The sequence below is a fragment of the Hydra vulgaris genome, chromosome 13, assembly GCF_038396675.1.
Source record: "Hydra vulgaris chromosome 13, alternate assembly HydraT2T_AEP".
Classification (NCBI taxonomy): domain Eukaryota; kingdom Metazoa; phylum Cnidaria; class Hydrozoa; order Anthoathecata; family Hydridae; genus Hydra; species Hydra vulgaris.
The window spans coordinates 8,193,882-8,212,500 of NC_088932.1; the positions used below are offsets into that span (position 1 = coordinate 8,193,882).

At 29.5% G+C, this 18,619-nt stretch overlaps 1 protein-coding gene across 1 annotated transcript in view; it reads left to right on the forward strand.

The window, feature by feature from the left end:
* LOC124815320 (NACHT, LRR and PYD domains-containing protein 3) overlaps positions 1-18,619 on the forward strand; it is a 58,020-nt gene that overhangs the window by 32,145 nt on the left and 7,256 nt on the right. The gene's annotated exons all lie outside the window — the stretch shown is intronic.

Consider the following 18,619-nt stretch of genomic DNA (forward strand, 5'->3'; position numbering starts at 1 on the left):
TTAAAAAACTTAGATTTTTCCTTCGAAGAGAATTACTGTTTATTCAAAAAAAAAGTTAAAAGAAATCATTTTATCTATCGAAGACATTTTTTTTATATCTTTAACACTTTTATGTCAAATGAATACTTTATCTTTTTTGCGGTTCTATGAAAAAAGACCTAATGACCTTCTTCGAGACTCCGTATTATATTTTTTTTATTTGTATTGATGTACTCATTTGTATTTTTTTTTCTTTTTTATATATTGTATGAAAATAAACAATAGATGTAAAATAAAAAGTAAAAAGAAAAATATGTATTAAATTATTAAATATACAATTAATAACGTTACTGAAATGTTATTTTTTGGTTTGTTGAAAATTTATTTCAATTGATTTCTTTGAGTAATATGCTCCTTTAAAGCTTTTTTGATGTTTTTCCACAACTTGAACAAATTGTTCTCTCTCTACTAGATCAAAACATTTGTTTTTGATGTCTCATAAGCTTGGTACCTCGCTTTGCAATATCGTTGACATTAGAAAGATTACATACAAATTTTTTACAGCGTTAAAATCCTCAAATTTGATCCATTGCTCTGATGGAACATTTAGCCATTCCTGGAATCTGACTAATTTCAACAAATGAAAAAGCAACCATGACTTTTCGCCAATGAAAGACAATAATAAAGGTTTTTCTTCGTTGTACCAAATAATAATTGGAGGCCAAATAATTTTAGATCTTGGTAAGTTTGTAAGTTTCTTACCCATCGTAGTCTTTTCTGCATAACTCACAGAATCGTTGAACAAGAAAAAGACTCCTTAGATAAGTATCCCAGGTGCCGCTTGAAAGACATGATGTTTTCTTCAGGTAGGATCCAAGTTTCTTCAATTAATTTGCTTCTTCAATTTTATTAGCTGATCTTGCTTTTTGAAGTGATGTTTTAGAAAGTGCAATATTATTTAAAGCTGTATTATTTTCAGTGTCTCATATTCTTTTACCAAATGGACAATCTGTTCAGCACAGTCCTATTTGTTAGACTTTGTTGGAATACGATCAGGTGATCGTATTCCAACAACCAAAATTTTTTAATAATAACGCTAACTAGATGATTTGTAATGAGTTTTTTTTTTTTTAAGAATCGTTTTCTCTCTCAAAAAGATAATTTTGCAATTTAACTCTATTCAATGGTAGCATTCTTCCTTTAAAGTTTTCCTTTAAAGAACCTTTTAATGGCCATATTTTTGTTTATAGCAGTTGCTGGAATATGTATTGAATCTAATAAACATTTTTTTCCTGATCTGAATACTATCTCTTCTGCTTCAGTTGAGCCATTGCCGTGGCTTTTTTTTTTTTTTAGGTTATTTAGGTGCTCCCAGAAGTCCTTACGGTCTTATCTCGGAGCACCGCAGCTTAATACAAGACTGAAGTTTGTAATATAAATAATGTTGGTAACTATGTTTTTAGATATATTATTTGTAATATTAAAAGGATATAAAATAAAGTTCATTAAAAACTTTATTTTATATCCTTTTAATATTAAATTAAACTTATTAGCATTGCAGCATGTTTTTATGAACTATTGTTGCCTCAAGAGAATTAAGAACATAAGACTTGACAACTTCCTTAAGTGCAATTTCACAATATTAAATTTATTTATTTTCATTAAGAGAATTAAGAACTTTAGACTTTTTTTTTTTTTTTTGTTTTGCGGTAGTGGTGTTGTGGTAAAAATGCGGTAGTGGTGTTGTGGTAAAGCGCTCGCTTCATAAGCGAGAGGTTCCGAGTTCGATCCCCACCACGTCCCTGGTAGTACCGCGCTCAACTTGTTTCTCCGCGCAGCGGCCTTGTTCGTCGAGGTTCGTGTTTTGGAATTATAGAGTTAAGAGAGGGTTATAACCACTGTTAAGTAGCCTCCTTATCTGTAGTGGCCTTCTTGGCCTTGAGGAGGTGAATAACAAAAAAAAAAAAAAAAAAAAAAAAAAAAAAAACTTCCTTAAGTGCAATTTCACAATATTAAATTTATTTATTTTCATTAAGAGAATTAAGAACTTTAGACTTAATGGCCTCCTTAAATGCAATTTCACAATATTAAATTTATTTATTTGCATTAGGAGAATTAACTACTTTAGACTTAATGACCTCCTTAAATGCATTTTCACAATATTAAATTTATAATGGAACAAAATTATTGAGATAATAATGTCTGAAAAATATTGGAAGAGAAACTAAACTGAGTTATGTTACACAACATCTGTGGTGTTTTTAAACAAATCTCTTGTGGGATTTGTACAATTTGTCATAAATTAATAAATTTTTGTAGAATTATTCCTTAGTGATTAACAAATAAATTTTGTGAACCCCACTAAGAAACAATACCAATTATTGGGTAAAAACGTTGCACAACACTTGTGCAATCCATTACTAGAATTTCCAATGTTTTGTGTGGGGAAAATCCTTCTCATATTGAAATTTTTGGTGTTTAGATCAAATGTCATCACTGATAAAAACCCTGATTGAAATTTCAAAAATAAGTTTAATCAATTTTTCATCAATAAAAAAACAACCGTATAGTTTTCATTCCCATTAAAGTAAAACCATGCATTAAGTTCAGGGTGTAGCGAAGATATCATTTTAAATAAGTTTGGGGTTCTTTGCGCTTTATGATATAGCACAAAAAATTTATTAATTAACCATTCAAAATGGTTCTCAACCATTCAAAAAGTTTACAAAAGTAACCAGCTCAAGTATATCTTGCATTTCTGAGGTTGTTTTAGAAGTTATTTTTGATTCTATCAGTATCAATATCTATCAATAGCAATGTCAGAAAAATGAAACCAAAATTTCCAGAGTCTAGTTAACATATGCACTTCAATGAAGCAAGTTGGAACCCTCAAAATAACTATGAGTCAAAATAACTAAGATTCGGCAGCCAAATATTTGGTGCTTCGGTTGAGCGCCTAGTCAAATATTCGGTATTCAGCAAAATCACTAATCATGGCATCTCTAGTATAAACATCAGTATTAAAATTTTCTAAATTAGTCATTTTTCAAACTATAAATATATGGAAAGCCCAAGATATTTGTTGATTTTTATTTGTTTTTATTTTTATTTTTATCTCATACCGTAGATTTCCTTTGTTCCGAACAGCATTAGTTCACTTATTGTTACATCTTTTGTTTTTGTGGAATTTTTAAAGGAAAACTGAATAATAAATTGGAAGAGATGGGTAATATGAATAAAATATTTTTAAAACATATATTGATATCATGAAATTTTTTAAAACCCTGAAAAACAATAATATAAAACCGACTTAAAAAAAAAGGCAAATTAAATTGCAAAGGGGAGAATTCTACTGAATGGACCATTAGAAAAATAAGAACTTAACAAGCTGTTAATTGATTTTTTTTAATTGCATATAATTTTTGTATACTCAAAGTTTTTTTATTATTTTTGGTTTAACTTTATTGTTAAACCAAAAATTTAATGCATCAATATTTGTATTTAATGCATTTAATGCATATTTGTATTTTTTGTTTTTTTCATGACAAAAGTAATTTTTAATCTTTTCAATTTATTTCAATTTACACTATATTTTTAGGGTAAAGTTAACTATGAATAATAGTAATAGATATATATTTTTTACTTTGTATAACATTAGAATGAAGATTATATGATTGACTAATTGCTGTGGTTATATGGGTAACATGTGCATTTTGATTAGTGTATTGGATGAACCACCATTGATTGTACTGAATTATTTCGGTTCATTTTTGCAAAGTATTTATCGCGCTTCAGTATGTTACTTACTAAAATAAAATACACCAGTTTTTTCATCTAAACTAAATATGGAAGTGTGAATTAGGAAATAAACCAAAATATCTAATAAACTTTTGTTAACAAAGGCGTAAGGCTTAAGTTCAATTTGTTCAATATAATACCAAGTTAAGCAGATAATATAATATTAAATTAAGCAGGCTAATTATTTACATTTTTAGTTAACAATTATTATTTTGTAGTTTATTTCATTATTTCAATAATTGATTATATCGTAATATTATTAGGATATATTAATTTATTTAAGTTGTTAGTACTTATAGTAACATATCTAGCATATACCACTTATTATGTATACTATATATAATAAATATTATTTGCTAGATACCATATAATATAGTATAACTGAAATGTTATTTCAGATATACTATATTATATGGTATCTAGCAAGTTATGATTATCAGTATTTTTTACAATATAAAAAGTGAAGTAATATAGATCTAATAAAACCAAGAATAAAATTCTGTAAATTACTTGTTATATTTAAATCACTAAAGTTTGTTAATCATAATAATAAAATTATCCTACATTCAAGCTATGTATATTTATGTATATGTGTATATATATGTGTGTGTGTGTGTGTGTGTATATATATATATATATATATATATATATATATATATATATATATATATATATATATATATATATATATATATATATATATATATATATATATATATATACAGTCGTATGACAATTTATTTTGGCCACCAACATTTTTTCTAGAAACTCTAGAAAAATTGTGATTTTCCATCAGTTTTTACAATTTTATCTACCAAAGACGTATTCTAATAAAAAATCAGGTTGTGTGTTAATAAAAAATTACCATTTTATAAGAAAAAATACACTTTAATAAAAAATATTCATATAATATCTTAGTTACAATCAATATTTTGTAACCCCCCCTTTTGCATCGATTACTGCCTGTACCCTTTTATGCATGCTTTTTATGCAGTTTTCTGCCATTTCCTGCAATCTTGCATTGTGGTTCCAATGTTTTATAATACTTTCTATTAGAACCACCTTGTTTGTAATATTTTCCTTGGCCACCTCCTTTTTTAATAGCTCCCAAACATTCTCTATAGGATTGAGATCCGGCGAATTTCCCGGCCAGTCCAACAAAGGAATATTTTTATCTTTCAAAAAGATTTTGATAGACTTAGCCGTATGGCATGGTGCTCCATCTTGCATGAATGTTTTGTTTTCCTCTGGACCAAACCATTCCGTCAATTGGGGTAACAATCTTTGTTCCAGGACATTTTTATACTGCACCTGGTTCATTATCCCTTGAACAATGTACAGCCTTCCCATTCCTTTCCCACAAATGACCGACCAAATCATCACCGAGGTTGGATGTTTGACGGTTTGAATAATACAGCTACTTAAATATTTCTCTCCAACCTTCCTTTTCACGTATTGTGCTTTTTTTGATAAGACTTGGAACGTGCTCTCATCACTAAAGCAAACCTAAAAATATTATACGATGGTTCATTGACCACAATGCATGGATTATCTAAAAAATTTAAAGTATTATTTAATAAAATAATCTGTTATACCGTTTTCCAATCGTCTTCAGTCCAATTTCTATATTTTTTTGCCCATTCTAATCGCTTCTCCATCATTTTTAGCGTTAATTTAGGCTTTTTAGCCGGACGTCTTGAGCTGTAGCCAAGATCGTGTAGACGACACTGAACCGTTCTCTTGGACATCTTAATACTAGAGCTCTCCAACTTCTCAGTGATATCATCATTTGATGCTAGCCTTTCTTCCAATACTATTTTGGTAAGAATTCTTTCACCTCATGGAGTAAGAATTCTTTTTTTACCACAGTTCCCAGTCCTTTTTGGAGTCAGGTTTTCCATGTTGACAATTTTTTTTTGGATATTCTGCACTGACACTCTAGAAACATTACATCTTCTGGCGATTCCTCTTTGGGAAAAACCAGTATTTGTAAGAAGTGCTTGGATTTCACTTTTTTTTTCTAGAGATAAGTCCTTTTTTTTGCCCATTTCTAAAAAAATAACCAATTTTAGTACAAAAATTTCTATTATTACTTAAAATAATTTTAATCACAAAATACTGAGTGAAATAAAAATATTTTTATGTTAACTTATGTAATGTAATATTCTTAAAGTAATATTAGTCGATTTGAGTACTTACTTTAATGATAACTTTGAAAAATATACCAAAACTAACAGAGAGTATTCACCACGTGCACTGTAAGAATAGCGGTCTCAAGATGGCGTCACACAAAATGGCTGTCAAAAATGACAGTGTTTACACCAGCATAAAATTTTAAATAATTTTGTCAACGTATAACTATATTGTATGCATCCAAATAAATTAAATTATATAATTTTGAACTATATAGCCAAGAAAACAAAAGATAAGCAAGGTATGTTAAAATTTATTGGGTGGCCATAATAAATTGTCATACCGTTGTATATATATATATTTATATATATATATATATATATATATATATATATATATATATATATATATATATATATATATATATATATATATATATATATATATATATGTATGTATGTATATGTATATATATATATATATATATATATATATATATATATATATATATATATATATATATATATATGTATGTATATGTATATATTAGGGCGGTCCGAAAATATAAAGTTTAAAAATGCAATCCTCCACAAGGCTATCCTTATTCCATATGCTATTACTGATTTAATTCCAAAATTTGAATAAAATTAAGTAATATTTAAAGGTAGCAACTTTATAAGACTTTTTGAATTCAATATCGAAAATTCACAAAATTTTATTTATTGATTTCTAATTATGAAAATTGTTGTTCTATTATACTTTAATATTTTTTAAGACTAAACTAACTTTAAAAACAAGCTTTACCCTGATAATATATTCATGAAACAATATTAAACAATAGTTTCTTAAAAGTCTAGAAGTGTTCTTAGTGAAACATAAGAGCCACTTTCGTTGGAACAGGAAACTCTTACCGATGGCTGGACACTAGTTGCAACAGATGCTGTTTCTGAGTTTCATCCTTTGTCAAGGAAGAATTAAAAGATTGAATGAGTGCAACCCCTCTTTCTGCACAATCATTTACAACCTTAGAACTTTTGCACTAGCCAGCATTGATTGGAAGGTTGTGTCAGAAGCCCAGTTGGTTGGATGCTTTGACAAGAAGGTTCTTGCTTCTTCTTTTCCATTTATTGTTAGAAGATTGAAGATATTCAAAGAACGACTAGTGATGTATGTCTGCAATGGTGCACGATAGTCGAAATCTTTGAAGTAATCATATCATTGAAAGGAGCTCTTGATACAAGAGGAGCTTCATGCCAATAGCAGGCATAGACCAGTGATACAAAAAGTCTCTTTTGCAGTAAGTTTGACCTGATCTTGAACTAGAAAAATCTTGATAGAATAGTTGGAAAAGCCATCCATCTGGCATGATGCATTGCTCTGGGTGCACGAAAACTAAATGTGCCTTTGCCTCCAAGGAAAACATAACATAGCTGTAGTAGCTCCTTGTAGTCATCACAGGGAAGTTCTGCATGTATCGCATTCCTGAAAAATGATATCATATCTGCACGAAGACCAATGAGCATACCTTCAAAGTTGATGTCAGGTGCAGACTTAAAATTATCTTTGTTGATGAATGGCCACATAGTTTAAAATTGTTTAAACAGGCCTATTTCAGGTCCACTGGATGGTCCAAAAACAGCAGAAAACACATTGGCGAGCACGACCTCAAACATGTGATTGCGACAAGCAATCTATACAAGTTCTTTTTCCAGAGCTCTTTCAAGTAGAGTGCAGGCACCAATGTTCAATCCTGTGTTGGAAGTCGTTGTATTGAAGGCTAATCCTTGAATCAATGGTTTGAGTTGCCAGTTTTCTAATGTACGTAAGTAGGGATTACACTGTTCTTCGCCTGTGCCATGTCCAATCTTTGGGAAAGCAAGCAGTTGCTCCTTTTCTTTCCCTGAAACAAGAATGACTATTTGATCTACAAGCTCTTTGCTGTTGCCGGTAAGGTCTGGAAGCAATTTTCCATCCCAATGAAGTAGTAACGGATAATCCGTGTTGGCTGAGAATGATGCCTGTTGTGCAGTTGCTACTGCCTTCCGTGTGGCCATACGAGCATTTTTAATAGTACTACAAGACAAAGCCACATCATCTAACTCCACACCGAGCGCTTGTCCCACTGCTCCAACAACAAACATGGCACCTCGATCAGGAAGGTTGATTCGGTCAAGTGCAGATGCCACTTCATTCGTGATGATGGATTTCTTTAACTTTATTGAAGCTGGTGTAGAATTGGTTGATGTTGATGGCAAAATTATCATCAGAATCAGAAGAAGACAAGGGGGAGCTGTCTGAATCAAGTTGAACAAGAGATGTAGATGGGACTGCAGTCTGCTGTGATAGAATTTCTCCAATCTAGCAGCTTCTAGTGATATTCTGCTTTTTTTACAGGACTCATTGTTGGCTAATGACTGGTCAATTCCAGCCATGCTGGCACTTGAGAGATCTTCTCGTTGCATTTGCAAGAACTGCTTGTCCTCTTCATTGGTCGTGAGTTGCATGGCATCCTTGCAGGAGATATCAAATAGTTCTTCAAGCTCACCTTTAAACTGTTCCTCATTGAACCGGCAACCATCTGTCTGCATTAGTCGATGTTTCTTCAACAAACAGTATTTATTGTATAATTTGCAAAGTTTCCGCACTCCAGAGTCAATACGTTGTGTAGGAATCCTAGCCTTTACCCAAATTTTTAAAGTCGTCCATAGCCAAAGCCAGTTTTGAACTTCTAGCAATCGTTAGTCCATTTTCAATGTGGTGGAACATAAAGTTTTTCAAGACTGCACCATTTGTCAGCAATCCAGAACCAAGAATTTCCTCTTCACACTTGCCAATCAGCCAAACTTGTGGTGAACTTCTGGTCATAGGCTGCGTCATTGTTATCTATGATATAAAAAAATTATCACAGAAATTTTGTGAAGTACTTGAATTTATTAAAACAGCTTTAAATTATTTAACACAAATATTAATACTGTTTATAAATTCATCAATGGTCAAATAATCGCTAATCGACAAAAAGCAACTACGTAGTTAATTCCTAAAAATTATTGGTCTTAGTTCATACACCGCTTACTTAAGACCAATAGATTAATAAAATAATACATGAATAAAATTGTACATGATATACACAATTTTAATCAGTTTTTACGTAGCGAGAACCCTGTCATGAACTTAAAATAAAAATTGTTCTTTTGGTTGCAACCTCTAAATATGTTCCAAATAAACCAAAATTTGTCCTGAACATTCCTATTACCAAATGGAATGAAGGGAACCTTCTGATAACATTTATTTTTTATCATTGTATCAAGTCCAGAATGAAGTATCTTGGTAACAATGTGCAATGCAGTAAATGCAAGCGAATCATCAATAACACCATTCTACATATTTCCGTGTGTCCATTTTAAAGATTTTTTTCTGCGAAATTCAATTTCTGGTTCTGTCAGCACTGCCAACAAATCTGGGTGGATGGTGGAATCAACCTTTATGGAGTGGTTTAATTATTTTATAAAAAGTGTTCGATCAACTAAGGCAAACCTTAGTTGGTCTATGACATTGCAGAGATTTTTGGAAAGGCTTGGGCAAAAGTATCAATGCCAGTTAACTTCATTAGTGGTTTTTCAGCATCTGGAATAAGTCCATTTCAACCTGATCAATGGAAGGATGAGGATTTTTTTATCTCAGGTTACAAACAGACCCAATCCTGAAACACTCAACATCAATCCTGTTTCAATAGAAATATATAGAAATATAAAAGTTCTATATTTAGACAATCATGCATCTCACATCAAAAATAACTCCAAATAAAACTGCAATCGGCGCTATTTTTCAAGATGTAACAAATGAAAAAATTGAGAATTGTTTTTCTGGAAAGTCTACTGTTTCACAAGTTTCACTAAACAAGATTAATAGAATAAATTAAAAAACTATATGAACAGACTTTCAACAAAAGAAGTATTGCTCAAAGGACTAGTTAGCATCAAAAATGCCATTGAACAAGCATCTTTTGATATTAATAAATCAGTGCTTAGAGATAGATTAAAGCCTCTTTACGCCATAAAGAAAAGGGAACAATAATTAAAAGAACAACAAGTTATAACATGACTAAATTGTCTGCAATGGCTCAGGATGAAACTACACAAGCTGCTAAAAAAAGAAAACTAGATGAAAAAGAAGCCAGAAAAGTTATTAGAGTTGAAAAAAAGTTGGACTCAGCAATTCTCAAAGAACAAAAGTTTAAAAAAAAGAAGAAAAAAAGCTTTTAAAACTTAAGAAGCCCCGAAAACCGTCTCAGAAATATAACGAAGCAACAAAGATGCCCACTAGTTAAAATATTGAGTGTCTTCCTGCTGCCAGCTGTAATCCTTATCATATCAATCCTCTTTTTATTTCCTGGGACAAAGCTACAAGTAACTTTTACTGCTAAAAAATCAATGCTTAAACAGTCAGATTGGCTCAAACGCCTACAATTTTGCAAGAAACATCTCCAAAATCTTATTTAAGATAAAAAAATTAGTATTTAAGAATGAATCAAATACGGTTCTTAATAGAACAAGTAAATTTAAAGACGAATTTTTAAAACCTAATGCTTTTATATGTTATTAAATCACAAATTTTGCAATAAATTTTTTTCTGATATTGCTATTTTATTTTATTAACATACTGCTGTATGCGTGTGTAAAAAAACAAAACAAAATCTAGGAAAAGGCGGGCCTCAATCCAGAGACATTCCGATTGCGAAGTCAATGCCTTATCCAAATAAGCTAATCGCAGGTATAAGTAGGATAACAATTGACTTACTTACTTTAAAAATTATTATTCTATTTTCCATATAAAAAATAAACTTAATTAAAGTTAACTAAATTAATTGACTTAATGCAAAACTAATTATTGAATATTGTGTTGTCATCAAGCAAGAGTATATATGCAAAGTTTGAAGAAAATCTATCATCAGTAAGCGACAAGATTTGCTGCTCACAGACAAACAGACAGAGACAAGAAGTTAAAAAAAAATTAAAATAAAAGCATTGGGAAAAATAGAGTAATAGTTCGGAGACACCATAATCAGAAGTTTCATAATTGTTTCATTGTACTTCGGTTACAGGGCGGAGGAGGTTCAGTTAGAATCTGGGGTTGTATTCGGTATGATAGACCCAACTATGCTACTTGCACATTGGTAAAATAGACCAACAGACACACCGAGATGCTCAAAAGTCATTTGATTCCAACAAGTGACCTATTTTTTGAAGATGAGCTTGAATGGGCGTTTTAGCAAGACAATGCTTCTTGTCACAAAGCAAAAACAGAAACAAGTTGGTTTAAAGAAAACAAAATTATTTAACACCAGTGGCCAGCAAGAATGCCAGATTTAAATCTAATTGAAAATGTATTGACTGTGCCAGTGACGTAGCAAGGTGGGGGCCAAATGGGAAGTTGCCCTGGGCGCAAAATTATCTAATTATCTTTACTTTTTCTGTTAAAAAATAAAGAATTTTATGTCATAAATTTAAAGAATTTTATGTCATACTTTTTTTCTCTACAAAAAACGAAACTGCAACAAAATTGTTTTTTTGTAATTAAATTGTTTATTGCCCCGTATATTTTATTATAAAAATTGCACGTACTGTATTTTATAAAATTTTTATAAAAGTATTGTAAAAGTTATTTTTAAAGATATTAAAGTACCACAAACCAGACGCATATTTTGAAACCCTATACTGGCTCAGAATAGGCAGAAATATGAGCAATCTGATTTGCTGATTTTGAAAGGGAGGCAAGTGCGCTTTTGTTGAATAATTAAAATCAAAACAAGCAGGTTTTTGAAATAAATTTCAAAGTAGTGATAAACTAAGTTTATCAATACAAGTCTTGCGTTACTATCAACATAGAAAATTAATTTTATTTTAGTTCTCTTCAGAGCATTTAAAAGGTATCAAAAGGTACAAGGCAAATTACAAAAAATAAAATACAAGAGAATTTTCATTTGTAAAAATCTTAAAATGTCAATAAAGTTTATCTTGGTGATGGGGATTTTATCTGTTGTTAATTTAAAGAAATGGAAAAAAAAAATTGTTAAATTAAATTCGAAAAGACCTATAAATGTGTTTCTTGTAAAATATAATGTCCTTTAAAGCATACTTAAACACAAAGTTTATGTGCAGTTGATATGCAGTTGCATGAGATTACTGGTAAAGAACTTTATTTTAAAATTGATTTATATGTTAATTACAAAAAGTTAAACATTAAAGTTTTTAAAATAAAAATTTGTACTGATTGAAAAACTAGCTTACATATTTCATATCAATATATGAACTCTAATAAGATATTGTTTTCATTTTTTGTTTCAATCTTAGTTTTGAGGAAACTGATATTTTTATTATTACATAAAAAAAAAAAAGATAAAAAAAGAACAAAATTAAGTGGTAAAAATTCAATATTTTAATGGAAAAAGTGAACGGAAAAGAAAAGAAGATTTTTAGAAAATAGAAGTCAGTTGTCATTCTATATGTTTTTATTATTATAAAATGTTTTTGTATAAACTCTTGAAATATTCGTGAATTTGCATGTTTCTCTTTTCTACCTCTTTACCCTTAATTCTCCATTAAGATGTGGCACAACGTTTTGTTATCTGTTAATTACTAGATAATCCTGCGTTTAAAGCTAAATTGTAAATGTGAAAAAATTTCTAAATGTGTTTCTCGTCAAATGGAATGTCCCTATTCTATGAAGCATACTCAATACAAAGTTATATGCTATTTGAAAATTTAACAAAAGAAGTGATATTTGTTTTTCTATGGAACAATTTTTTTGTACAGTTACATATAAGCTTTGATATTACAAGCCAGCAAAGAGTATTCAATTTTTTTATAGCATTATACAAGAGGTATTCACAGAAATTCAAAAAAGGTGCACTTGATTTTATTGGTTATACCAAAAATAACATAAAGAAACTGTTTATAAAATTTGGAAGTACGGAATACATTTTATTAAGTTTTTTTATTTTTTTTTATTTTTCTAGAGCTGACAGATTTTTTTTTTCTTCAGGAGTATTTAATGTAAAATAAATTGATAGCATAATAAATATAAAATTTATCAAAATTTGTTGGTTTGTTTAATATTATTTACCATCAGTTGCTATTAGAGGGTAAACATTTTTTACCAATTATAGAATAAAATAACCAATTTTTTTTCAGGTTAATAGCTAAATATCAACAAACGTGTTTTATATGTATTGACTTTTGAAATTCAAACAAACTACAACAAGTAGTTTTCTTGTTTCTACCTTTTACACTTAGTTCTTCATAAAGGTGTGGTTAGTTAAGAGTTATTCCTTTTTAGTAATCAATTAACTATATCAAAACACACTTGTAGGCATCAAGTTTTAGACTTTTTCTTATGGTTTATTATGTTATGTAATCTTTTATTACCAAAATACTAAAGGCAATCCAAATCAGCTCTTACTTACAATTGCTTTTACTTTGAGAGTGTTTCAAATTACCTGGGTTAGCTGTAATAACCAATAAGCAATACTCTCAAACCTAAAATATTTTAGCAAGGTATATAATTTATATATGAGAGTAATTAGTGTAAAGTTCTGAAAAGAATTTAGGGAATTTTTAAAAATATTTTTCTAGCTAAATGATAGGATTAATTGGAAACTTAATGTCAAAGAAATCATACCAAGTTATCAATATTTTACGGATATTACTAGATAAATTATAAAACTGTTATAAAAATCTATTGCATGAAAATCACAGCATAGTCAAGTTTCACTATCTGTTTATTAGTTTGTTACAATGGTTGTCTTTTTTAAGTCTTAGAGTTATAAAAACCATTAGGAAAACAAACTACTTCTTTTAAACCTTTATTTTTGAAAAAATATTATGAAAATCTATTAAATATTAAAAAATATTATGAAAAAATAATATGAAAATATTATGGTTGTTTTGAGTTGTGAAGTTTTGTAAAAGTATAAGTACATTGTACAGATATTGATAGAAAAGTCATACTTTTTATGTTATTATTATTTGATTTTTTTATGCAATTATTCAATTTCACTTTTATTATCTCATAAGCTTTTTGACATTTGTTTTAATAAACGCGCAAAAGCCTCTATTTCAAAATCAGCCAATCAGATTGTGCATATTTCTGCCTGTATAGAGTTTCAAAATATGCAGACCGGACAGTGTGCAAAAGGGGACACTTGTCGAGAAAACTTAATATCTTCACTGAAAATAAAAAAATTTGCAAATGTTAAAAAAGTTTTTAAGTTTTAGTGTGTGGAATATTATAAAACTCCACAAAAAAATCATTAAATTGATTGTTTTAATAAGATATTAATGTTCCAACAAAATCTAGCCCTAAAAATTAACCTTTTTTTTGGAAATTAGGTTCTTAGCATGAAAGATTTAAAAACAAAGGAAGCTATTTTGTTGGAAATTTTCTGCAAATTCCAAAAATAGTTTTAGATTTTCAAAATCTTACTCTGTTAAAAAGTTATGACTGAAACGAGATTTTCTTTAGTTTTCACCTTAAACCGGACACAATAAATTTCCCTTATAATCAATTAATATTTAATAGGTTAATCTGTTTATTATTTTTCACACTGATTGAATTTTTTTATTTGGGTTTTTTAAATTTTCACACTTTCGTGTAAATTAATTTTGTACTTTTGCACTTATACTGTTGAAATTAAAGTGCAAAAGTACACAAAGTAACCACAAAAGTGCATTGTTTCTTTAGTTTCAAAAATCTCCATAAATTTGTAACTGAATTGAAATTTAAAAAATTCAATTCAGTTAAAAAACTGAATTAAACTTAAAATGCCAAAAAAATAAAGCAAATGAGAAGCTTTACACTGTGGAAACAATAAAAAGTGCATTGGATAAGATTGAGCGCTCAGTTCTATCGCATACCAAAATCAATGCTATCCAACCTAAAATCAAATAACAGTTTAGTAGTTGGTAGTGGCAATACAACAAAGTTGAGTCCTTTTATTGAGTTAAACTCGGTTAACCTTCTTCAGATGCTTAGCGATTGGGGCTTTGGTAGACGATTAGATCAAGTTCAAAGTTTAATAAGAGATTATTTAATTGAAAATGATGAAACGTGTTTGATCTTTTAAAAAAATGGAACGCCTGGTCGCAAATGGTACAAAGAATTTATGAATTGATGGCACTCAGAACTAAGCGAAAGAACAGCTACAAACATTGCATCTTTCAGAGCAGGTTCATGCACACCAGAAATTATTACCCGTTATTTTGATGATTTGAAAAAACATTTTAATTTAGCAAAAATTGGTTTTAGTAAAGCCATGCATTTGTGAAATTGTGCTTAAACTGGTTTCAATGGTGATAAAGGTGATAACGAAAAAATTAACTACACTGTTCTTAATTGTATTAATGGCAACGGGTTCCTTCTACCGCCTTTTGTTGTTCACAAATCAAAGAATCGACTATGATTTTTAGATTAAAGGAAGCTCACCAAACACACTTTACACAACATACCCATCCCCGTTGGATGGAAAGTAATCAATTTTTACAGTGGCTCAATAAAATGTTTGTTCGTCACATTCAAAAAATTGGTGGTTAACATATTTTACTTTTGGATGGCAACAACACACACGTGTCATTTAGTGTAGCCTTAAAGTGAATAGAAAACAGTATAACACTAATTTGCATTCCTGCCCATTTATCTCACATTCTGCAGCCTCTTGATGTTGGTATATTTTGCCATGTCAAAGATGTTTGGCGTGATATTTTAAGAAAATTTTATGCTGAAAGTGGTTTTAGCAATATGTCCAAAAAAATTTTCCCAAGTCTCTTTGCAAAGTCATATAGAAGCAACAAAGCTTACAATTGTACTCAAATTATTGCTAGTTTTGAAAACACTGGGCTCTTTCCATCAAAGCAAGACAACATTGACAAATCAAAATTACAAATTTGTCAAACTTTTAATAATACCATAATAACATCATCAGCAGTTACAAAATCACCATGCAGCCTAAGTGCTTTGTCTCAAACTGCTCAACAAACACAAACCTTAATTACACCTCCAACTCCAACTTTAAATTTAACTTATCAAGAAAAATTGGCGATTTGTGTAAAAATCAATCTTGAAAGAGCACTCTTGAAGCAATTTCAATTCCAAAATCCTTACAAGCATCCTGCAAAAAAAGCCAGAAATGTCAGAACAGTGGCTGGTCAAGCTTTTACAGAAGAAGCATGGTTAAACCAGTTAAGAGAAGAAGAAGACGCAAAGCTATTAAAATGAACATATGTTGAAATAGCAGCAGCAGAAGTAGAAACTCCTGCTAAGAATTTTTTTTTTTTTATTGATATATATTTCGTTTTCTTCATAATAAATAATTTCCAATATTTTTGAGTTAAGATGTGACGGAGCAGAAGACAAAAATCTTATCATCCAGCCCCATTGTATCATTTACATATTAAACAAAAAATAATCTATCATATAAAAAAAAATATTACAATCTCAGTAAAGTAATATTGAATGCTTTTAAATAGTAAGTGTTAAATTTTTTTTTTTTTTACTTATCGAATACAATACAACTTAAGATAAAAAAATAAAGTTTAAAGATAAGTAATGATGTAAAAGGTTATGTCACTTTTTAACAAAAGGAAAAGTTAAAAATAAAAGAGAATAAAATAAAAATTAAAAATAAAGTAGTATTTGAGATATGTCATAATCAAGTAACTGTTTATTTAAGATACTTTTAAAAGTTTGAATTGAAGTTATAGTTTTACTATTATTTGGGAGGAATAAGTTCCACAAATGTGGCCCTCAGTAAGTTATTGAGAATTCGGATTGCTTTAGCAAAGTTTTTGGTACCTTATAATTGAGTAATGAATGCTTCGTTTGATATTTATGATCTATAATAAAGAAAAGGTCTTCAAAAATATTAGCCAGCATATGATATTTTAATCTAAACATGAAGAGAATATTATAAATATTTAAATGGTAAACATTCAGCACTCCAAGCTTTCTAAGCAGTGGATTGACACTGGTGTATTTATTAGCATTTAATTTAAGGCGGCTTGCTTGTTTTTGTTGCTTGTGAAAGATTAAAAATAATAAGTAAGGGGTATTCAATAATATCAAAAACTTCTTTAACAACCCTAAGGCTTATACCATCAAGACCTGTGCTTTTGTTTGGTTTTATCATATTAAAAGCAAACCACAATTCATCAGGCGAAGGCGAAGAAAGCCATAAAAAAGTACAAAAAGTCCCCAAAATTTTGAAGTAAAGCGAGAGATGCAAGTTTATTAAAAACTTGTGAAAAATCAAATTGCAGTTTGTGGCTTTGTGAGCCATGCCTCCCAAAAAGATATATAAAAAGCGAAGAATTCTTATTTTGAATTATTATGTGTATATTTTAACATTAAAAATAAAAATATTGAATTTATCCATTTATATAAGTTTTTTTTTTATATATATAATTTGGAACTGTTCTCTTTTAGGGACGATTTTCCAAAAAGCTGACACTTTTTAAAAAAATAAAATCTTAATTCCCATAGAAATTTGAAATTAGATTTTTTTTTTTTTTTTTTACACTGCAGAATTGCTTTAATAAACAACTATATTCCATAAAAAAAAATCCTACACATTCTCAATTTAAAAAAAGTTATTTAGCTTTTTGTGAAGAGTGTTCGGTTTGCAGTTTGCTTTATACTCGACTTAATTTTAAAAATTTATATAATTATACTAAATGACTAATTTAATATAGAATAAAATTGTTAGATCTTACTTTTTTTTTTTTTTTATTCACCTCCTCAAGGTCGAAGGCCACTACAGATGAGGAGGCTACTTATTAGTGGTTATAACCCTCTCTCAACTCTATAGCTCCGAAACACGAACCTTGACGAACAAGGCCGCTGCGCGGAGAAACAAGTTGACTTCAATTGTAAGTTCAATTGTAGTTGCAACTGGAATCTTCTCTTTGATAAATTTTACTTTGATAGCAACCTACCTCTCCAAATAGTTAACACTGTATCTTCTTTATATCACAACAGTAGCGTGTCTGTCTCTTACCTTGGCTCATATTCAGTTTCATTTGCTCTTAACCAAGGTGTGAGGCTAGGATCGATTTTATTGCCCCACTTGTATAACATATACAAGTGGGGCAATAAAATATGATAAGCTATAAAAAGTGATAACTTTGTTGGTACTATGGAAACTTCACAGGTTTTGTTGCTTATGCTGACGACACCATTCTGCTTAGCTCTACTCTATCTGTTCTTGAAAGGCTTATAAAAACGTGTAATGTTTACAATAACTTAAATGGCATAAACCCATATATATATATAACCCAAAACCTGAAAACGACAAGTAACTAATTGCAAGATAACCTTAGACGACCATTAAATAATACCAAATGAAAAACTTAATCATCTGGGCTTCATGGGGATACAGAAAAATCCAATTTCGCCTCACTAAATACATCAAATATTAACAAAAGGGTATCAAATTTCCAACAAAAACCAAACTCTGATTCGATCAGGTATATAAATCTTTAGCAGTTCCAACGCTAATGCATGGTCTGGAACTCTGTAAAAATAGAGAGTTAACAATGCAAAGACTTGATAAAGTTGGAAGAAATGCAGTTAAGCCTTTTTTAATGTATCCAAGTATAGCAGAAAACATATAAACTCTTTTATTAAAGTTCGGGAGATATCAACGTACATTCAACATAAT